The sequence below is a fragment of the Zootoca vivipara genome, chromosome 14 (genome assembly GCF_965207765.1).
Source record: "Zootoca vivipara chromosome 14, rZooViv2.hap1.1, whole genome shotgun sequence".
In the NCBI taxonomy this organism is placed as follows: Eukaryota; Metazoa; Chordata; class Lepidosauria; order Squamata; family Lacertidae; genus Zootoca; species Zootoca vivipara.
In genome coordinates, this window is record NC_142597.1 from 12,321,735 (window position 1) to 12,344,919 (window position 23,185).

The 23,185-nt window shown below is 48.8% G+C and overlaps 1 protein-coding gene across 5 annotated transcripts in view; it reads right to left on the bottom strand.

Moving 5' to 3' along the window:
* PKNOX2 (PBX/knotted 1 homeobox 2) overlaps positions 1-19,440 on the bottom strand; it is a 411,946-nt gene extending 392,506 nt beyond the window's left edge. For 3 of the 5 annotated variants that reach the window (XM_088658018.1, XM_088658021.1, XM_088658017.1), the window contains exon 1: positions 19,283-19,407. The gene's annotated coding sequence lies outside the window, so the exon portion shown is untranslated. Of the gene's footprint in view, positions 1-19,282 lie in introns of all 5 variants that reach the window. The other 2 variants (XM_088658020.1, XM_088658019.1) reach the window with 2 other exon arrangements.
* Positions 19,441-23,185: the final 3,745 nt, after the last annotated feature.

Consider the following 23,185-nt stretch of genomic DNA (forward strand, 5'->3'; position numbering starts at 1 on the left):
ACTCAGCAAAGAGGAAAGTGGTAGAATCATAGAAGGGAGGCGAAACAGTCACCGGTCCTGGCTTCACATGCTATTGGTTTCTTTGCCTTCAGCCGTAGACTCTCCACTATGCTATGACGTTCATCGGGTGATGGGTCCAAGCCACTCTCTCTCTTGGCCGAACCTACCTCACAGGAGTGTTGTGCAGATAACATGGGGAGTGGGGAGCCATGTGTGGCTGCTTGACCTCCTTGGGAAAGAGGTGAGATATAAATGCAATAAAAGGCAGGTGACAAAAATACACAGGGCCGGCTCTAGGGGAAGACTGGGTGGCGCGGGGCGCCAGGGCTGCCAGGGGGCGCCGCACAGCAGCCATGCTGCACACTGTGCCCGCCCACCAGCTGCAGCACGAAACAGGGCGGGGCGGGGGCGCCGGAGCGATCTCCGTTCCACGGCGCCAGGGCGCCCGACATGCTTAAGACGGCCCTGAAAATACATGCACTTTGTACTGGGGACACCACAGAGCATTCAGACCCTGTTGCACATGTGATCTCATTGGGAATTAAATGGGCCCAAATTGGGCTGGGAGAAAGTGAAGTTATTTTCAAGGTTTTCTTTCTTTCTTTCTTTCTTTCTTTTTCAAAAGATTAGGCTCTGCAGAATGAATTCACTTCATATTGACCCAAGGGATGTTTGCCCATTACTGGTTAATTCTCTCTTTCTAACAGAGGAAGAAGTCAATGGGTTGAATCCAATGAGAGTCATATGCTACAGCAGACCCACTGAAATTAATAGACAGGGCTAACTTAGCCCCATCCGTTTCAATGGGTCTACTCTGAGTAGGTTGGTTGGATGCAATCCAGCATGTCCTAACTTTCTCTTGCCTTGCTAACTTCCCAACTTCTAGAGTAGAAATGAATCACAGATTAGCCATTTAAGACGAACTGCCTTAGAGAACTGGGCCACTTGCATTCCACATCAAGAAAGGAAGTTGGTACGGGACCAGGTTTAATCTGCAGCCTGAGCTAATTCTCAGACTATGCAAACTAGGTACTGCCTTTATTTGCATAAAAACTACATGAATGTTTTCCGATCACCACATTGACATCTTTCTTGGGCATTGGCATTCCCAGTAGATAGTGTCGCTGCTTTGAATGTCTCTTCAAACACACACTGCCCCAAGGTAACAAGTAGCTGCGAATTTTTCTAAGAAGAGAATCAGATCTCTCCAGTCTTAGGAGCTGCCATCTCCTTAAGTAGCTGTATGAACAGACAAATTGCTTTAGAAGTGATTTCTTTCCTTCCCCCACCCGTAATATTTCATTTATTCATTTCGGATATTTATATATCGCTGCAAAGTCAGACTTTCCAAGCAATGTACATAAACAAACAAAAAATGTTTTAGAAAGAAACACATACAGGAAATAAGAACAATTAAAAATACACCGTAAGAACAGCAAAACTGCCTTAAAATGTCTGCTGGAATAAGGAAGGTCTTTGTCATGAGTCTGTAGGTCAGAAAGGAGGGTGCATGTCTAATCTCAGTTGGGAGGGAATTCCACAGCCTTGGGCTCACAAGACTGAAAGTACTGTATGTCTCTTGGTTGTTACAATGAGTCAGTGAGAAGATCAACAGAAACTCCCCCCAAGATCTTATGATCAGGTAGGGGTACAAGGGATCAGGCAGTTCTTAAGATACCCTGGACCCAAGTTGTTAAGGGCCTTGTAAAATTAACACCAAAACCTTGAACATAGCCTGGTAACATGTGGGCAGCCAGTGCAAGCTTTTAAGCACCAGTGTTATGTCCTGGCAGAGTCCAGCCACAGCATTTTGGACAAGCTTTCACATTATTACCTCCCAAGGCATACAGCAGAGGGGTTTGTGTACTTCCAGAATTGCTCAACTTTTAATAGTACTTACTTTTTCAGAACAAACTCAAGTGCCCAAACCCCGATGTTCAGCAGCTGTGCAGAGGCACCGATTCATGCCAAGTGTTTGCACCTAGCTCCTGTCGGTGGATCCTAGCAAAACGCAAGGCAGATCCCACATGCCTGAAGTCTGCCCTCCCCTGGTATAGACAGGAGAGTTCAGCAGAGCTGGGACCCGTAGTACTGCCAGAATATCCATAAGGTGGCAACACTAAAAGCAGTGTGCCATTTGTTTGTTGTTGGATTAAAAACAAAACAAAAACGCCAACCTCGCTTTTTGGAAATAAAGGGTGTCCCTTGACAAGGGGTGTCATGATGCAGGAATTTCTCACACAACCAATTTTTAACAAGGCAATCTGTTAATTCTGTAGGTTTATGCCATCAGTCTCAGGGAAGAAGAACCTTAACACAAGCCATAAAAGCAAACACGGGTCTTTTCTTTTCTCACACACACACACACACACACACACACACACAGAGAGAGAGAGAGAGAGAGAGAGAGAGAGAGAGAGAGAGAGAGAGAGAGAGAGAGAGAGAGAGAGAGAGAGATATCACCATGCCAAGGGTGTCCTGTGTCATCTTAAAGACCAACAGATTTATTGCTGCATGAGGTTTGATGGACAGCTTCCATCAGCTGCATACTATAAAGAGATTAAAGTTGGCTGTAACTTTTAAAGACAACCACAAAGGAAACAAAACCTGGCTTGGGTGCATCAATAAAACTATTTTTGAGACTACCACTACTAAAAAGGCCAGAAAGGAATCAGAATGAATACAAGGGTACTTTAAACACTTTGGAGCATCTTCACTCTACAATGCTTCAACAAATTTTAGATATCAGGTTCTTCTTTTTCTGGCGGCACACAACACTACGCAGTACCATCAGCTTTCTGCCCCCTGCCCAAATCTTGCGACGACCCTCGTGGTCTCTTCCAACTCTATGATCCAACTATTGCCTCCCCCATTCCATGCTCCCAGTTCCTAAGAAAAGGTTGATTAGGTGGAAAGGCAAGAATCAATGCTTTTATCCCCTTGCGCTTCCCAGCCACGCAACAGGGCAAGGCTTCAGAGACACCCGCAGCGCAGGCGCCTGGCTGTCGCGCATGCGCACCACTTTCCCACACTTTAGCCAGTGGCAGTGGTGGTGGGTGGAGCATGGCAGGAGGGCAAAACAAGAAGTCTGGGGTAGAGGGAGATGCAGCCTCCGCAAGCCTGCACATGTGCGGTCAGGCAGCGGCACAGGCACAGTGCAGCCCAGCTGCTATGAAGGGACAGGACAGGACGGGTGGCTGGCTGCCTGGCCAGCCCATTGGGTGGCAGACATTGGGGGGTTCCTGTGATGCCCCCCTGTAAAAAGGGCAGTGGCGGTAGCAGGTGGATTGCTACTGGGAACCTGGTGAGTACCGACACCTTTTTTCCAAGTAAGATGTGATGTATCAGTAAGATGTGAGTGAGACTGATGGAGCTGTTAGTGTTTTGGGCTAGGACCTAGGAGATAAAGTTTCAAATCCTGACTCACCCTTTAAGTTCACTAGCTGACTTGAGCCAGTCACCATCTCTCAGCCTAACCAACTCACAGGGTTGTTGAGAAGATTGAATGGGATGGCGGGGGGGGGGGAATGCACTTCACCTGGAGCAATTTAGAGGGGAAGTAGGATACAAATGCCATAACAATCTCAGAACTCTTCCCTGCTACAGCATTACTACACAAGGTTGTAATGCAGAACTTTCTCTTCTACCTATCAGGCCTGGAGCCATGCCAGGGTCACTACCAGGGGCCCAAAAACAGGACCCACTAGCTCTGAAACTGGTCTCAGGCCCTCCATATGGGGCAGCTGGCTGTGTAAACCTGCATTTCAAAATTTCCAAGATGTTTTCCAATGAAACCATGTTAAGAATAAAAGAAGAGCCTTTTGAACCATCAATGGCCCAGCTAGCCCAGTATCCCGTTCTCCCAGGAGCTAACAAAATGTCTGTGAAAAGTTGGAAGACTGGAAAAGAGGAGACTGAGAGGAGATATGATAGCCCCCTTCAAATATCTAAAGGGATGTGACATGGAAGATGGAGCAAGCTTGTTTTCTCCTGCTCTGGAAGATTCAAGTTACAAGACAGGAGATTCCGCCTAAACATCATGAAGAACTTTCTGATGGTAAGAGCTGTCAGATAGTGGAATAGACTTCCTCAGGAGGTTGTGGACTCTCCTTCTTTGGAGGTTTTAAAGCAGAGGTTGGATGGGCACCTGTCATGGATGCGTTAGTTGAGATTCCTGCATTTGAACTAGATTGACATTTGGGGTCCCATCCAACTCTCCAGTTCTTTGATTCTATGATAGCACCTAGGTGCAACCATAGTTGTGGTTCCCAGCAACTGATATACAGCCTCTGAAAGTGGAGGCAGAGCATAGACAATGCTCTGGGGCACGGTGAGAAATGGGCAGATTCCAGCCCCACTTGGAGCACTGCTGGCAGAAAAGCTTGAAGAGGCCCAGCCAGAAGGTATGTTGTGCCCAGTTTATAGAGACGCAGGTCTAAACTTCTGAGCCTCTTGGGCTTGCCGATCGGAAGGTTGGCAGTTTGAATCCCCACGATGGAGTGAGCTCCTGTTGCTCTGCCCCAGCTCCTGTCAACCTAGCAGTTCAAAAGCATGCCAGTGCAAGTAGATAAATAGGTACTGCTCTGGCGGGAAGGTAAACAGCATTTCCACGCGCTCTGGTTTCCATCACGGTGTCCTGTTGCGCCAGAAGCGGTTTAGTCTTGCTGGCCACATGACCTGGAAAGCTGCCTGTGGACAAACGCCGGCTCCCTTGGCCTGAAAGCGAGATGAGTGCTGCAACCCCATAGTTGCCTTTGACTGGACTTAACCGTCCAGGGGTCCTAAATGTGTGTGTGTGTGTGTGTGTGTGTGTGTGTGTGTGTGTGTGTGTGTGTACCTTTTTGCCCTGTTATTGATGCAAGGAACACAAAGACCCATCCTTGTCATTTCCCCCTTTCTTCCCCCAAAAGAAACAAAGGGAGAAAGCCCCACTTTCCCACCCCACATTTGAAACCCAAACTGACTCTCCTGACCCTCGTTGGAGACAGCTGCCTTCCTCCACATTCCAGCCAAAAATAATAACAGAAGAGCCCAGTTTGGAGGAGAGTTAATCTAATCTTCATTGCTTCAGTTTTAAAATATCCTGCTTGGTTTGGGGTTTCTTGTTACATGGAGGGATATGTTTTTAGTGAGATAGGTCTTAGCATAAAGGTCCTTCGTGGAAGCTTCGTGTAACCAGATACCGAGGAAAGCCAGCTCTGCTGCAGTCCAAACAACACACACACACACAGAGAGAGAGAGAGAGAGAGAGAGAGAGAGAGAGAGAGAGAGAGAGAGAGAGACGGACAGGCATCTCTCTACAAGGCAACCCTTTGCAAGCAAGCTCTGCTGAAGCCGAACTCCCGGCAGCCGTAATTATGTTAATGCCTCTGCAAAAACTATTTATAAATTGTGCTTCATTGTAGGAACCTGCAAAATGTGTCAGCAGCAGCTCCCTGGTTCTTCTCACCCTCAAAAAAAGTTTACTTCTGATTTGAGAGAGAGAGAGAGAGAGAGAGAGACATACAGTAATACCTCGGGTTACGAACACAATCCGTTCCGGATCGCAGTTCGTAACCCGAAAAGTTCGTAAGCCGAACGCGACCCGAAGTGCCATTTTGCGCACGCGCAAAGCACTTTTTTGTGATTTTCGCGCTTTGCGCAAACACGCGCGGCAAAAAAGCTTCCAGGTTTGCGCAGTTCGTAACCCGAATTGTTCGCAAACCGAGGTGGTTGTAACCCAAGGTACGACTGTACCTGCATAATTACATTTCTTTCTCTCTCTTTTTAAAAAAGAAGACGACCCTCACTCATACATTTTAAGGCATCAAGCCAATCTTTTCTAACTTCTGCTACTATTCTGCTATGAAGGAGACTGACAATTTTACCCCTTAGGAGAAAAGAGTTTAGGATACATTTCAGGGATGTGACATGGAATTAAAAACACCTGTGCAGGCACACAGTAGGGACAGCTGGAGGATGTTCAGTTTGCATTCTCAGGTGAATTGAACCAAATCACACTTCCTGGACAGATCACAGACAGATCAAAGTGTAATTATCCTTCAGTTTTCACACTTTTCCTGAATTTCTGCAACGCAACTTTCAGCTCAAAGAGTCCCAAAATGCCTATTTTAGGTTAAAAGCGCATCAAGAGTCTTACTCTCAGGGCCGGTGCGTCCATTCAGGCGACCTAGGCAGCTGCCTTGGGCGCCAGAATGGAGGGGGCACTGGCCAGCCTGCCCGCCGCCTGCTGCCCCCCCCTCCGGTGCTGAGCAGCTTCGGAGGCGCACGGAGGTGCTCCGGAGGCGCGTGGGAGCGCAAGCCTGAGGCCACCTCGCTGTGTCTGTCAGCTGTAGAGCGACTTCAGGCCGCTATCCCGAGGCGCGTGCGTGCCTCCAGAGAGCGGCCTGAAACCGCTCTACAGGCTACAGCTGACAGGCGCAGCGAGGTGGCCCCAGGCTCGTGCTCCCGCGCGAAGCTCCAGAGCCGCACGGTAGTCTGGGACCACCTCCCTGCGCGTCTCAGCTGTTTTTTATTTTATTTTTATTTTTTCTATTTTCTATTTTTATTTATTTATTATTTTATTTTTTATGGGTGCCAGAAGGTGATCTCGCCTAGGGCGCAAAAAACCCTAGCGCCAGCCCTGCTTACCCTCTTATATACCTAGTGATTACCACGCTCTGCAGAGCGTAGTGCTGATAATGCCAAGGTTGCAGGTTCGATTCCAGTATGGGACAGCTGCATATTCCTACATTGCAGGGGGCTGGACTAGATGATCCTCAGGGTCCCTTCCAACTCTGTGATTCAAAGTCTTCCTTGTGTGCTGCTACTGGCATCCATTTCTCTCCTGCCATACAGAGCTAAGAGCTATGCAGAAGAGATCCTGTCCCTCCTTTATCTTGCTGTTCCTGAACAAAATAAATAAATTTTACAGAAATCTTCCATGTACCTGTACTTCTCAAGGAATGTAGTGGTGTCATCAGGGCAGGACTTTAGGGCAGAGGTCAAGGGTCCCATTCGGCAAAATGAAGCAGGGCTGGCTTACTACACTTTTGAAATGATACACATTGCTGTCCAAAGAAGGGACCACTGAGCCCTAAAGTCTAAACCTACAGTCGTACCTTGGTTGTCAAGCGCCCTGGAACGCAGACGTTTTGGCTCCCAGACGCCACAACCCTCGAAGTGATTATTCTGGTTTGTGAACGTTCTTTTGGAACCCGAATATCCGACAGGAGTTCTGCGGCTTCTGGTTGGCTGCAGGAGCTTCCTGCAGCCAATCGGAAGCTGTGATCTGGTTTTCGGACGTTTTGGAAGTCGAACAGACTTCTGGAATGGATTCTGTTCGACATCCAAGGTACGACTGTACCTTACACTGAGAACCACTGAGAAAATTGGGGGCAGTGGAGATAGAATCAGCAATTGCTTACACAGAGCCCACTCCAGGAAATACTTTTACCACCAAGTCGTCAAGTCATGTAGGGCAATTTCATTGATGGGCCTAAGACAGCCTTAGAATGAGAAAAGGTCACTTATCTAATGCTGCAGCCCAAAGACCATCTCCTGCTAACACCTTGCTCTAGGCAGTCATTGCTTATTCCAGGGCTAGGGACCCCCCGTGGTTGGAGATTATGGGATTATGGGAGCTGTGTCCAGCAACATGCATCCCCTCCAAGTATCCCTATTTTCCAGGGACAGTCCTGGAATTACGAAAAATTATGATTTGATCCCGGAATATCCCTATTTCCACCACCAGTGCCACCATCGCAAGCTTCAGGGACAGGATGAGCTGGTATCAGCAGTGGCAGCAGCAGCAGAGGCCTCCCATTGCTTCTCCATGGCCACTGCCGCTAGCCTCCTCCTTTGAGCAGCTTGTCCACGGAGGCGCAGGTCAATTCAGCTCCATCTGGTGCGCAGGCTGAGGCCCTAACTGCTAGGGACTGTCTTGCCAGTGGTGCATGCTCTAGTTATCTCCTGCTTGGACTACTGCAATGTGCTCAACGTGGGGCTACCTTTGAAGGTGACTAGGAAACTACAACTAATCCAGAATGCGGCAGCAGAGGCGTAGCAAGCCCAGGTGGTACCCGGTGCGCAATTATTTTGTCACCCCACCCCCCCATGGCTCTAGCGAAAAGTGAAAAACATGAATTGCAAAAAATCTAGAGCTTACAGAACAAAACCGACTTCAGATATGAAATCAGCATTGAAAGAACATATAAGAACAGTTGAAAAATATCATGCAACAGAAAATAAATGAATAAAGTTCCCCAGTAGAGGGCACCGAGTGTCACCCCCCCTCCAGGGTGGCACCCGGGGCGATCCGCCCTCATCCCCCCCCCCCCGCTACACCACTGTGCGGAAGCTAGACTGGTGACAGGGAGCGGCTGCCAAGACCATACAACACCGGTCCTGAAAGACCTACATTGGCTCCCAGTACGTTTCCAAGCATAATTCAAAGTGTTGGTGCTGACCTTTAAAGCCCTAAACGGCCTCGGTCCAGTATACCTGAAGGAGCGTCTCCACCCCAATCATTCTGCCTGGACACTGAGGTCCAGCTCCTAGGGCCTTCTGGCGGTTCCCTCACTGGCAGAAGTGAAGTTACAGGGAACCAGGCAGAGGGCCTTCTCGGTAGTGGCTCCCTCCCTGTGGAAAGCCCTCCCACCAGATGTCAAGGAAATAAACAACTATCTGACTTTTAGAAGACATCTGAAGGCAGCCCTGTTTAGGGAAGCTTTTAATGTTTAACAGACTATTGTATTTTAATATTTTGTTGGAAGCCGCCCAGAGTGGCTGGGGAAACCCAGCCAGATGGGCAGGGTATAAATTGTTGTTGTTGTTGTTGTTGTTGTTGTTGTTGTTGTTGTAGCAGCTGCCAGAGAACAGGCGAGGTGGAGAGGCTACTGCCACCTCTGAGGCCTAGCCTCACATTATGTGCCAGCTCCGAGGTGCAGGCCCACCATGGTCAGAAAGAAAGAGGGAGTCTTGATTTTTTAAAATTTAAAAACAATGCTTTGTGTGTCCATGTCTAATTTTGCCCCTTTTCAAATTTATTAATTGGTGTGTGCTTTTCTTTTTGTAAAATTTCCAAAGAATAAAATTAAACAAAATTAGAATTAAGGGCTTTTCTCGGGACGGTGGAAGGCATGTGTGCTGCGGCCCACTGGTGTAGTGGCGGTGAAAATGCTCTGCTGGAGAAGGCAAAAATTGGGGCTTGAGGGAGGTTACTTGGGAGGTAGTGAGAAATGTCCCTATTTCCATCTGAGGAATGTTGGAGGGTATGGATCTGAAGGGCCACAGGTTTCCCACTTCATCTTACTCACACTGCCAAAGTTGAACCAACAGGACAAAAACAAACAAAAAGGTTTCCTTGCTACTGTCTTGCTTTGGGCTGTAAACAATGTACCTAGGAAGCCAGCAGAGTTTGCTTCTGAGTGTAGGATCAGCCTGGGAATCTAAACCCTTTAAGTTCAGGTTCCAACAGATCAACAACTTCCACAGTTTCACTTTTATGTCCCCACCTCTTAAATACATCAGGCAGCTTGCTCTTGAGCACAAACTTTGGTTGCATCAAGAGGCAAAGTGCCAAGTCTCTCTGCAGCACTGATGCAATTGTGTTCCTTATGAATCGAGCCTAGAATCGGAAGAAGTCTGCAAAGCTTTCATTTGTGAATAAAAAACAAACAAACACTATTCATTCTTACATAAAGTTAAAGGTAAAGGGACCCCTGACCATTAGGTCCAGTCGCGACCGACTCTGGGGTTGCGCGCTCATCTCGCATTATTGGCCGAGGGAGACGGCGTATAGCTTCCAGGTCATGTGGCCAGCATGACAAAGCCGCTTCTGGCAAACCAGAGCAGCACATGGAAACGCCGTTTACCTTCCCGCTATAGCGGTTCCTATTTATCTACTTGCATTTTGACGTGCTTTCGAACTGCTAGGTTGGCAGGAGCTGGGACCAAGCAACGGGAGCTCACCCCGTCACAGGGATTCGAACCGCCGACCTTCTGATCAGCAGAATGTTCCTTCTTACATACTCATCGTTCTTACAAACCCATTCCTCTCTCCGCACAGAAGAGGGACGTTGAAATTAATGAACCTAGCAAGTCTACTCTGAGCAGGGCAAGCATTGGACACGACGGAAAGTTTGCAGAAGTACAAACAGGGAAGAACAAATCACGCATGTGTATATAAGACAGGGCACAGCCCAATGAAAACAGAGCAGGCTCAGTGGGCAAAGACTGTCAGCAGCTGGCAAATGAAAACCAGAGGGGAAAGGAATAGAATATCCTGTAAAGGGAATGGCTGGCTGGCTGGCACGCTGAAGAGGAGCATTCCACATTGCAACATTTTATTCCAGCACCTATTTGTATTAAGCCTTGGGAGCAGTGGCCTGCACGGCGACAGCCAGACGTTCAGGAAAGTGGCATCCTGGTTGGCATGAACAAGTGTGTGATGCAGAGGAGACAAGAGCGCTGTTACAAGAGGGGTACAGAGGAAGATGCTATGGTATGAACTGGAAGAGAGGAGAGCAGGGAAAATACTTGAAAATGCATGCATTTTAACCTGGCATAAGTCATGTGAGGCTTCTAGTTTAAAAAATAAAAATTAATAAAAATTACAAACAAACAAGTATGAAACCTATGCTTCTCATCCCCCTCTAGTGGCTATTTCCCATAGAGTAGCTTAGATGATTATACTGGCAGCTGCAGTTGTAAGTGGACCACTGTTTCTGCTCTGGGTATGTTCACAGTATACCGCTTAATCTGCATCCAGTTTTTGAAGCCACATTCACACACCACTAGCAACAAACCATAGAGAGCCTGTATCTTCTTTTCTTTTTTCATACTTTACAAAGTTGTTATTGTTCTTCACCAGATCTTAACCTATTACAGTATTTGTAAGAATGATATCATTGAATTTGTCCATGGCAAGTCTGCATTTATATGCAATTTGTTCATATGTTGCGAGTTTGTATAAGTCTTCTATCCAATCAGAGAAGGGAGCCACATTTTTATTTTTCCAATTCATCAGTATCAGTCTTTCTGGTGTGGTAAGGGCACAGAGAGTCCATGCATATTGTCCTTTCGTAAGGTTCCATGTGCCTGCATTTTCTTGACAAATGTTGCTGCTTAATGCATTTTTCCTCAAACTGGCTTCAATCAGACTAGAAAACTGGAGCGGTTATGTTAGCTTACCCTAACAGTCACGGTATTTTATGTATTTGTCTTGTTCATTCATCTCTCATTTATTTATTGCGTTTGTGTTCCACCTTTTCCTCCAAGGAGCTCGAGGTAGCACCCATGGTTCTCCTCCTTTTATCCTCACAACAACCCTGTGAAGTAGGTCAGGCTGATAGGCAGTGATTGACCCGGGGTCACCCAATGGGCTTCTTGGCCAAGTGGGGATTTGGCCCCTAATCTCCTAGGTCCTAGTCCCACAATGCCACATCAACTTCAGGAAGAGGCTGGGCAGTTGGGGTTGCAGGGGTGGGGAAGCCAAAAAGGTCATTTGCAATGGGTGAAGACAGTCTTGCCCCCTCTCTAATGTAAACATCATGCAAATGCATCTCCAAAAGCACTGGAGATGGGTAATTGCCTCGCTGTCTTTTAAGCCACTAATGTGAACATACCCTTAGATTACATGTGGGGTCTGTGTAGAATGCTACCCTTGAAATTCATGGCCCTTCAGCTCCACTGTTTTACTTTTTCCCCTCTTGGTACATATGCATGGTCAGCGCTTTTTGTTTTGAGATACAACACAGGCAAAAGGTTCACACATGCAATGTTGGCTCTCTAGCATGAACCAGGATACAGGACCTATCCAGATGTGGGGGGAATCAAGATGCTGGACCACAGTTCATAAATCCTCTGGACGTGGCTGCCTGCAGCTCATGGGAGTTGTAGTCCAACAACATCCATAAGGCCACCAATTCCCTAGTCTAGCTGTTCTTAAGAGAGGAACAACTGATTTGTTGAGCAGTCTGTAAGCACAGCTCTAAACTCAGGTGCAGAAAAAGGTGTGCAGAATTAATCAAGGGGTCGGAGCGACTCTCCTATGAGGAAAGATTACAAATATTGGGGGATTTTGAGTTGAGAAGAAAGTAGATTCAACAAGGAAGATATATCTAGAAATATGCACAGTGTAGAGAAAGCGGGTAGCTGTTTTACTCCCTCTCTCGTAAGTCATCCAGTGAATCTGAATGATAGATTTTAGGAAAAGACAAAAGGGAGCTTTTCTTCACACAGCATAGATCGAAATGTGGGATTTGGCCCCACGAGATCCAATGAGAGATTTAAAAGGGGGATTAGCTCTACCATCTAATGACTTCGTCTAGCAATGGCTACCAGACGTCATGACTGTGTATTGCCACCACCGGAGGTGCCATGCCTCTGAAGGCCAGTGGCTGGGGTACAGCAGCAGAAGAGGGCTACTGCGCCCATGTTCCACCTATGGGTTTCCCACAAACACCTGCATGGTCACTGCAGGGGGACAGGCTGTTGGACTGGACAGGTCTCTGATCAGATTCAGCAGGACTTTTCCGACATTCATCTTTCTTTCTTCTTCGACCTTGAATAGTACCCATGTCTCCCCAAAGAGCAACGGAGCTCGTTTTCATTCCAGGCTATTAAATTCCAGAGGCTCATTAAAAGGAAGCCAGGAGCAGGCAGAAACCCTTTGGGATCTGCACGGGTTGGGCTATGTGAGCCACAAGAAGCTTCCCCACTGCCCCATAAGTTCAGGGATGCAATCCATGGTGCCTCGTGGCTGGGATCTACCTCCACGGCCTGTGGATGCCGGCTGCTGGGAATCACAAATGCAGAGAGAGCAGCACTCTTGCACTCATCTCCTGCTTGCAGGTCTCCCAGTGGCATCTGGCTGCCCGCAATGAGAACAGAATGCTGCACGCACTGGGCCCTTGGCCTGATCCAGCAGAGATCTTCCTATGTCAGGCTTAAGTCTTGTTAAGGTAGCTACAGACAGCAAAAGGCATGGAGCTGCAATGGGGCAGGGAGAGAGCAGAGTTCGGCTTATGTTGATGAACCTTATACATCCCTCAAACAGTAGCCTACATTTCCACGTAAGAGGTCCCAGATTCAATTCTTTACATCTTCAGTGGAAAGGATCAGAGGCATCAAGATATCTCCCCAAGACCTTTGAAGAGCTGCTACCAGTCAAAGCTGCACTGGGTGGACCAATACTCTTCGCTCAGAACAAGATAGTGCCAGGAGCTTCATATCAGAGATCAATAAAGGAGCAAGGGTGTGTTGTTGCTATCTCATTGGCTCAAGGCTGTAGGTCTGTTTTTGGCAGCAGCCCAGATGAAAGGATACACCAGAGTTTCTACTTGAGATATTTATTTATTTTTCCTATTAAAAACTCCTCTTCTAAAAATATGAAGGTTTATTTAAAGTTAAAATGGGTGCATCCTTATTTTGTAGCTCTACTTTATAATCTGATAGTGAATTATGTGTTGGTTGGTTTCTCTCTCTGTCTCTGTCTCTCTGTCTCTCTGTCTGTCTCTCTCTCACACACACACTCTCTCACACACACACACACACACAACCTTCCAAAATAACTCTACAATCAGGCTAAGTTATGTCAGTCTCAAACTACTCCTATTACAGTTTACTCTGATTGCAACTATGAAGTGGGGTTGGTTTGTCATAGTTAACATTTTTGGCAGGAGCCAAGTTGTAGGCGGTGGAGGGGGGGAGAGGCGGGGCTAGAAGTAGGGATGACACAAACAGTTTTCAACATGCTGCAAGGAAGTGATTGCAAGTCTCTCCCCTGCTGTTGATGTACATGCATAAGAGACACAAATACTGTGCTTGTAATGAGGTTAATATAAATGTACAGCAAACAAAGGAAGGTGTATTTACAGCTGCATTTCACCCTCCTTGCAGTTTGTCACTCGTCCAAAGATATATTCTATCCAAACCAGATCTGAGTCCTCTGACATCTGCTTTGTAGACTCTCTCTTGTCCACAGTGACTCCCATAACCCCATAACTCTGGTCCATCTGCATCATCCACACACCGACCCTTTCCTTCACTTGGTCTACCCTCCACTCTGGTCTGCACTGAAACTGACCAGTTTCACTGGTGTGGAAGTCGTTCCTGCTGTAGATGGACTGAAATGGAGTAGAGAACTAGCTTCACCACCTTGAGCTCCTTGGAGGAGACTGTAAGGGCAAGAATAAGAGTTCCATTTTTACCACAGAAATATAGGGCATTCTAGATTAAGAAGGCCACTACCCAAATACTCTTTCCCAGCCACATTTCCCTCCATGTTAGTTTCCATTGGTCTTTCGTTCCCAAATCTCTGTAAGCGTGAGTTGGGGGAATTAGGAAGAATGGTCAGCAGTTCATTTCCATGGGGAACATGTGGTGCATTGATTAGAGTGGGAGGAGGGAACCTTTGGTCCTCCAGATGTTGGTGGCCCATCAGCTATAGCAGGCACCCCCAAACTGCGGCCCTCCAGATGTTTTGGCCTACAACTCTCATGATCCCTAGCTAACAGGACCAGTGGTCAGGGAAGATGGGAATTGTAGTCCAAAACATCTGGAGGGCCGAAGTTTGGGGATGCCTGAGCTATAGTAAGCATGTCAAATAGCTAGGGCAGATGAGAGATGCAATTCACCAACATTTGGAGGTACAAAGAATCCCCACATCTGAGTGTAGGACCAGGGATAAAATCCCCACTTGACCATGAAGCTCACTGGGTGACATTGGGTCAACTCTCAGCCCAACCTACCTCACAGGGTTGTCCGTGAGGATAATATAGGGAGAGAGGGAGACAAGAACACCATCTTGTGTTCCTTGGAGGAAAGTTAATATATAAAAGCAATAATAAACCAACAAGGTTGATAAATGTCCACCCACCCTCCCTCATGTAATTCTGGGGATTGCTGTATGCATGGATAAAGGTAAAGGGGCCCCTGACCATCAGGTCCAGTCCTGTCCATCTCTGGGGTTGCGATGCTCATCTCGCTCTATAGGCCGAGGGAGCCGGCGTTTGTCCGCAGACAGCTTCCGGGTCATGTGGCCAGCATGACAAAGCTGCTTCTGGCGAACCAGAGCAGCGCACGGAAACGCCGTTTACCTTCCCGCCGGAGCAGTCCCTATTTATCTACTTACACTTTGATGTGCTTTCGAACTGCTAGGTGGGCAGGAGCTGGGACCGAGCAAAGGGAGCTCACCCCGTTGCAGGGATTCGAACCGCCGACCTTCTGATCAGCAAGCCCTAGACTCTGTAATTTAACCCACAGCGCCACCTGGTATGCATGGATAGTGCTGGGTAAATACAGATAACAGGCAGGGCTGTATCTTCAGGCTCTCACAACCTAACCAGACTTCAAAATACAAGGAGTTTTCCTCCATAGGGCTTGTTTGAAGACCAAGGCACAACTGCCAGCAAGAGCGAGCCACTGTGCTGTTGCGGTTGAAGAGCCAGACTAAAGCAGCAGCAAGATCCAGATTCAGATCCCAGCCGAGCTGTAAGAAATCAACTGTGTGACCTTGGGCCAGTCACTGTCCCTGGCCTAGCCTGCTTCGCAGGGCTGCTGTGAAGCTCAAGATGGGGGGGGGGGCAACTCAATGTGTAAGTCTAAGGTTATAGAAATGACAGCTCTTTGGAAGTCATGAAATGAACTATCCTAGATAAGGAAAGACAGGAGAGTAGGAGAATGATCTCTAAAGGGATATTTTAATCAGTATGTTCCAGTCACTATACTTGGGCTTCTCTGGAAAGAAGCACCCCAAGGGTAACACTGATTATATCCCAAGGTGAAGACCAGGAAACTCAGCTTAGTTTAAAATCACCTTTATGCACAATTGGTTTGGCTTTGACTTTCCCCACCGTACTCCCCTTCTCCTTAAGTCAATTTCAAATCCTTTAAGCTAACTCAGTCTTCCCCAACGAGGTGCCCTCCAGCTGTTTTGTGCTACAACTGGAGGAAGACCAGGTGAGCAAAGGCTGGAAGAGGAGGGCAGCCAAAGAGCGAAAGTGGGAGGCTCTGGTGTTGGGTGTTTTTTTTTCTTTTAAGTTATTATTAAAAGCCCATTTGACAGATCTTCTGCTCAGCCCCACTGGGGGATAAACATAGTGCAATACACTCCTTTTATTTCATCATATTTGCTGCAAGTGTTTTTGTCCAATCTTCTTTGCTCCTGAACTCGGGAGGCAACTGGGTTTGGGAGTTCATCAAAGGCAACTCTCGGACCCTTTTGGAGGTGGGGGGCAGCCACAAGGGTCTTGGGGGGGAGGGGTATGACATGCAGGCAAAAACAACCGCAGGCAGCCAGAGAAATAAGCTGGGAATAGAGAGAGAAAAATAGAGAAAGAGAGAATGAACGGCGCCAGCCCAGCAAGCCCCCATCGGGACCGCAGATTCCAGAAACCGAGAGATGTTCTCTAAGGAAAGGAAGAGGAGTTGTTAAGTGGGAAGGTTAGTCCGCTGGACCCTCTTGGAAGTTTACTAAATCGTGCCACAAACAAACAAACAAAGTGATTTCTTTATGTCACCACGCACCAATGAGATTTCATAACTTATTGCTATTTCTGCGGGAGCGTGCATGACCTATTGTCTTAGGAGGAGGGCGGCGTGGAAGAGAGAGACAGGAGAAAGAATCGAAGACATAACAAACGCCGAGCGAGGCAAACACGACGAGGGTGAGAGACGTACAACTCAAAAAACGACAACACAGATTTCCAAGCCGGCCTCCGCCTTCCTGTTCCCTCTCCAGCGAGTCAAAGGGAGGGAGAAGCTAAGCCGGGACCAGAGCACTCTCCGAAGACCCTCTCCAGATGGGGATGATCACAAGAAATACACACACACACACACACACACACACACTGTATATAACTACATACATAATTGCATTTTTATCATCGGATCGGCATGATCACAACAAAAAATATTATTAAATTATACTGTTTTAAAGGAAAAAAAATATTACCACAGTGCTACTAGTTTTATTTATTTAATTTTTTTATTAACAACTTCCTGCGAAACCAACTCGCCTAGAGCCCAATCGTGAGAGCGAATGGCCAAATAATGTCTAACGGAGCAGCAGCGCGATCCAACCCACGTTTACCCAGAAGTAAGTCCCACCTAGTTCAAAGGGTTTATTCCTAAGAAGCGCTGCCCTAGGTGCGGGAAATAGAGAGCCACCACCGAATTCCTGACGGTGGTTTTTTTTTTCTGGAGGGTGGGGGTGGGGAAATGAGACTTAAAAACAGCTTCGCGGCGTTTAAAGAAACAGATGGATGTTAAGAAGGGGTTTCTCCTTCGTTTGAGAAAACGGCCTCGAAACTCTGCCAAGTCGGCGAGCGCCCCGGCGAAGGCGTCCGCGCCACCACCACCCCCGTCCCGGTTGCCCACCGGCAGCGCGGACCGGATTGCAGCCTCGCGCAAGAGATCCGCTCGCCAACGAACTCCCTAGCCGGCAACATACAGACGGGGATCTTTCTGTTGCTCAGGCAGAACAGCCCGGGAGCGCGATTCTCCCTGTTCTCCGACGAGCGCCTGGCCGGAGTTTCTTCCCCGGGAGACGGGCGCCGCCCGAGGAGGCGAGTGATCCTGTCTAAGCCTGGCGCTGCTCCCCCGGGCGCCTGCCGTCGTGCAAGGCTCGGGTGGGAGAGAGAGACAGGGAGCGAGCGCAGCCTCTTCTCCCCCCGCGGCGATAGCGACGCGCGCCCCTTTGTCTCTTCGGAAGACGGAGCAAGCCAGCAGAAAAGGAGAGCCGAGGAAAGTCTGCTTGAACGAACAGCACCATCCCGGCCTCGGTCACCGGGCCCCCGCCCAGGTTGGGCGGTGGTGGTCGCCGCCTCCGCCTCGGGCGCCCCTCCAGCAGAGCGCCGCCGCCGTCCTCCGCCGTCCTCCCCACCTGCTCCCTCGCCAGCCAGCCAGCCAGCCGCGCGTGCTAGCCGGAGAGCCCCGGCCGTCCCTGTCGCGCAATCGGCTGGATCTCCCTTCAGCAGGCCGTGCTCACGACTCGGCCCAGGGACCCCAAGCAGCGAATCTCCGCCGCCCTCCGGCCCAGCGCGAGGCCCCGTGGAAGAATCCGGCAACAAGCCCCCCCCCCCTCCTGAATCGCTCCGCCAAAATAGGCTCCAGGGCCCCCCAGATAGGCCGCTGGCCACCAAGTCTCGTGGCGCCCTGAGCGAGGGTCTCTCCCCAACACCGCCACCTCGAACTGCGTTCTCCTGGCTCCTCGAGCGAGCCAGCGGCAGCTTCCCGGGCGCTCTTCCCGACTCTGCCTCCGAAGAAGAAGCAGCCCCCGCCGAGGTGCATCCCAAAAGTTGGACGACGACGCGTCTCGGAAGCAGCCCGCCTCCGCCACTGCCGGCATTCGGAGCCGTCCAAAGCGCTACCAGCGAGGCTTCCCTAACCTTCTCCTGCACCACTCGCGGCTCAAAAGTACGAAAAGGGGGGTCATTCTTTCCCCGCGCCCCAAGCTTTCAAAGCCCCCCAAAATTAGTGTCCCGCCACCGCACCCCGCACATCCTCCAGAAGTCGGGTTTCTATCTCCTCGACGCCTCTTTTCTCCTTTCCCGACCCGTCCTCTCTCAACTTTGCGGTTCCGCCAGCCTCTCCTCCAAAAGGCAGCCCCGCAAACCTTCCGCATCTCGCGCCTCTCCTCACCTCTATCTCCGCCCCCTAGAACCCCATGCCAGTCTCTCTCTCTTACCCCCGCTCCCCACCCCACATCCACTCGGCCTTGGAGGGTCCCCTTTGCCTCCGAACCCAGTTCTTGCGCCTTCGACAGCTTCCGGAGATCTCCCGGCGCCTGCCTCTACTCAAACACCCCACCGCCGCTCCACGGAGCCTCGCACCTGCAGAGGAACCCAGAAAGACGCCCGCCCTCCGCCAAACACATCCTCACGGGGTCCTTTCCACCTCTGCCCTTCTCGACGGCACTGTCCCCACCAAGCCCGCTTTGCCCCCCCCCGCAAGTCGTTTCCCCTCCGTCCGTTACTACCACCCCGCCGGCTGCTCGGTTATCCTGCCCGTCAAAGGCTCAGAGCTCAGCCAAAGTCCCTGGCTAGGGTGAAGGAGGAGGAGGGAGGAGAAGAGAAACCGGGGGGCGTCTCCCCGACGGCGCTGCACGGAAAGCCCCCGCGTGCCCCCTTTCCCTCCCCTGCTCGCAAGCCTGGCTCGTGGCCGGTGCCTGCTGCCCAGCGCCAGCTGCAAGCACAGCAGCGGGAGCAGCTGCTGCTGCTGCTGCGAGCGCAGAACCCGCTTTGCCCGCCCCTGCGAGTCTGCGACGCGCCGCGACTCGGCTCCCTGAATGACAGCTTACCTGCATGCCAATCTTCATCAGACTGACACCGGCCTGACAGCGCAGCCTATACTCACTGCCTGGCCCTGCCGCGCGTCAGCCCGGCCCCGCCCTCGACGGGCACACCTCCTCCTGCCGCCCGCGCACCGCCCCCAGCCCGGCCCCGAGCGCTGGTGCTCGACAGGCGAGGCGCGCACCCGCGCGCACTCGCGCTCCCAGCCGGCTTGTCTCCCCCTTGCGGACTCTCTCGGCTTTCAAGCAGCCGCCGCCGCTGCTAAGAGGAAATCCTTTCCCAGAGCTTTTTGCCTGCTGGCTTCTAGAGATGCTTCCCCAGTGGGTGCCAAAACAGAGCATCTCTCTCTCTCTACTTTGAGGGAAGGGAAGGGGCACAAATACGGCAGGTGCGGCTTGCCGGAAGGAAATCCTTGGTAGTTCTTCTTGTTCTTGCTGCGGTTTAAAGAGTTGCCAACTTACCGGTTTCTGTACAGTAAACTACACAGCACGTGGTGCTGATTTCTGCATGCCGTGATTCCGGCGGATTCCTGCATGTTGAGGTTTCTGAAAAGGGCACACAGGACTAGGAAAGACTGGATTTTAATGCTGGCTGGTTGCTCCCACCTGCCTGTATTTTTACTGGAGAGTGAGTCCCAAGGCAGTTCTCTTTCTTTGCATTGCTGCGACAGGGAATGGAAAAAAAAATAACATAACCACTTGTTGGAAGCTTTTGTTCCTTAAATTGGCAATTATCTTGCACTCCCTTCCCTGCCTCTATTTAAAAAGGCCACAATACTGAGGTTTTTTGGCAATATGCAAATTTATTTAAATTAAATTAACAATTAATCTGTCAGAAGGCGGAAGATCAATCAATTAAATTTCTTCAACCAGTGACAGCCCTGCTCAAATCTTTCATGCTATTATTACATTTCTTTGGAAACAGAAAGAGGCTGGGATATTTTGGGAGGTAGGGGGAGAAGAAAAACAATGTGCTTTGGGGCTTTTGCCCTTCCAGATAAATCAGGGGTGGGAAACCTGTGGCCCTCCAAATTTTGTTGAACTCATCATACAGCCCAGCTAGGCCAGTGGTCAGCCACGATGGGAGTTGTAGTCCAACAGAATGTGGAGAGCCACAGCCCCACCACCACCACTGCTTTAGACCAAAAGCATAAAGAGTACATGTTTACTCGGAAGGACATGTCTGTGTACACATTATGCCTTTGGTGCACATTCACAGCACTTCCTTTTCCTTGGGGGATTCTGGGCACTGCAGTTTGTTAAGGGTTAAAGGTAACTCTGTGGTGCCCAGAATTCGTTGAGTGAAAGAACATGCTGAAATGTGCTTTAAAGGTCTAGTGTGTGCACAGCCCATGGCCAAATGTGAGACTGCATCTGCACATTGAAAAGCTGCATGTAAAATATTCCATCATGTGCGACTTTCACTCTCACTGCCGTTCGGGTGAAATGTTGCCTTCTATGCAGCCTCCTAAGAAATACAACAGCCCTTTCAGCATGTGGACCCAGGAATCCCTAGGCATTCTTATTGCTTGCATCTCTCCTTCCTACCCTTTTAACAAGAGTTTTGTATTTACTGTACAGTAATTGAATTTCAACCATGCTTGTGGAGCTGTGGGGAAAACACAAGCAACTGTATCTTTCTTCCAGCTAGATTCCACTCCTTGTGTTTCCTGCATGACCAGTGTCCTACAATGTTGCAAAACTTTGGGCTACTGACAAATTGTTATTGTTGCTCTTACCGCCACCAAAAGAAAACAAAACCAAACAAGAGTTTTGTATACTGTAACTAACTTACTGCATTCCTAGGCAGACTTGCGCAGGACATCAGAAGCTGCCTTGTGCCAAGTCAGACCATTGGGTCCATCTAACTCAGTGCTGTCTACACTGACCGGCAGCTGCTCTCTTGCATTTCAGACAGAGATCTCTCCCAGCCCTACTTGGAAATGCCAGGGATTGACGCTGGGATCCCCTGCATGAAAACTCAACCACTGAGCTACAGCCCATCTTATGGAAATAAGACTACCGGAAACTTGCATTCCAGCTGCCATTGCGAAAAAATGCCCCTCTCATTCCCTCTAATAGGGAATCTCGATGCCTCCTTGCAAATAGCAATGAAACCAAAATGGGACAGAAAACAACTGTTAAGCATAGACTGGAGTGAGAGATGTCGTATGGTTCCAGAGGTGTTAAACTATTCAAAGTTGATCTATTCAATTATTACTACAAGCAAGTCCAATAGTATTTTTACTATACCCTTAGAAAACAACATGATTAGTAGAGGGTGCTCAAAATTTTGCAGAAGTGTGATTTTTTAAAAAAGTATAAACTACCCAAAAGAAGTGTGCATGCACACGAAAGCTAATACCAAAATAAAAACTTAGTTGGTCTTTAAGGTGCTACTGAAGGAATTTTTTTATTTTACTTCGACCCAGACCAACATGGCTACCTACCTGTACCCCAAAAGGTTCTCCCAAATCAGTGTGATGTTGAATTGAGTGACTAAAGGGAAACTGATGGGGGCAGTGGGGGTGTGAATTGGCATACTTCTGCCCCTAATTATAGCATCCCAGAGGAATGGTCGGTACCCTTAAACCCTGAGAATGAGTGAAGATGTACTGCAGCAGTTTATTGCAACTTCCATTTATGAATGTCCAGATTTTTGCCTTTTGACTATACCTTGTTAAAACAGTGCTAGTGCTAGTTTCTGGGGTTTCATTCACTGCCCTTTCCACAATCCCAATAAGCCCCTGAGTGGCACCTGAGGCTGCATCTTGTTCCTAGTGCTGAAAAATCCATGTGCATGAACACCACGGCACAAAGCAGCACATAACTCTGCCATGATTCATGCCAGTTCCCTCCTTCATTCTGTCTGCCATGCATTTTTAAAAATCCTGTTCTTAAAACGCTTTCTAAAGATACATTCCTGTCCCCCACCCACCCCTCCACTCTACATGCTCTGACAAATTGGCTGTTAAAATCCCCTCTCCCTGCCAATAGGCACAAGGGAAACTCTGCAAAGTCATCCCAGCTCTTTCATGACTCTCTTCTCCAAAAACAAGCAGCTCTCCCGAAAAGCAAACATCTCTCTTAGAGCAGCAGGGCTCTTCGATGAGCATGATTGACATTTAACTGCTTCCTAAAATATTATTTCAGTTTCCCCTGGTCTTGATATTAGCAAAAAGAAGGTCGCATTAACCCCGCTAGGACAGCGTTGCCAAGATACCTGGCTCCGTCTTCTGTATTTAATGGGCACCTTACAACACAGCCCTATGCAAGTTTGATCAGATGTAAATCCCACTGTGTTGAATAAGTCCTACTCACAAGTAATTGTATGTAGGATTGCAGCCTTGGTTGCCAGCTAGTTGCTATTGCCTGTACATTTACTTCAGTTGCTTTTATATATATTTATCATCACAGTGCCATTTCTGTGGCTCTAGTGTTCTTGAGAGTCCCATGGACTGCAAGAATACCAAACCTATCCATTCTTAAGGAAATCGGCCCTGAGTGCTCACTGGAAGGACAGATCCTGAAGCTGAGGCTCCAATACTTTGGCTACCTCATGAGAAGAGAAGAATCCTTGGGAAAGACCCTGATGTTGGGAAAGATGGAGGGCACTAGGAGAAGGGGACGACAGAGGACAAGATGGTTGGACAGTGATCTCGAACCTACGAACATGAGTTTGACCAAACTGCGGGAGGCAGTGGAAGACAGGAGTGCCTGGTCCATGGGGTCACGAAGAGTCGGACACGACTAAACGACTAAACAACAACAACAGTGTTCTTGTTTTAAAACTTAGTTTTGTATTTTGATTTTGTTAAGCCTCCATGGGTTTTGCACAATAGAAAAACGGACGTTTTGATGGTGATGGTGATAGTGATGGTTGCGTTCAAGGAGTAGATTCAGTCCTGCGAG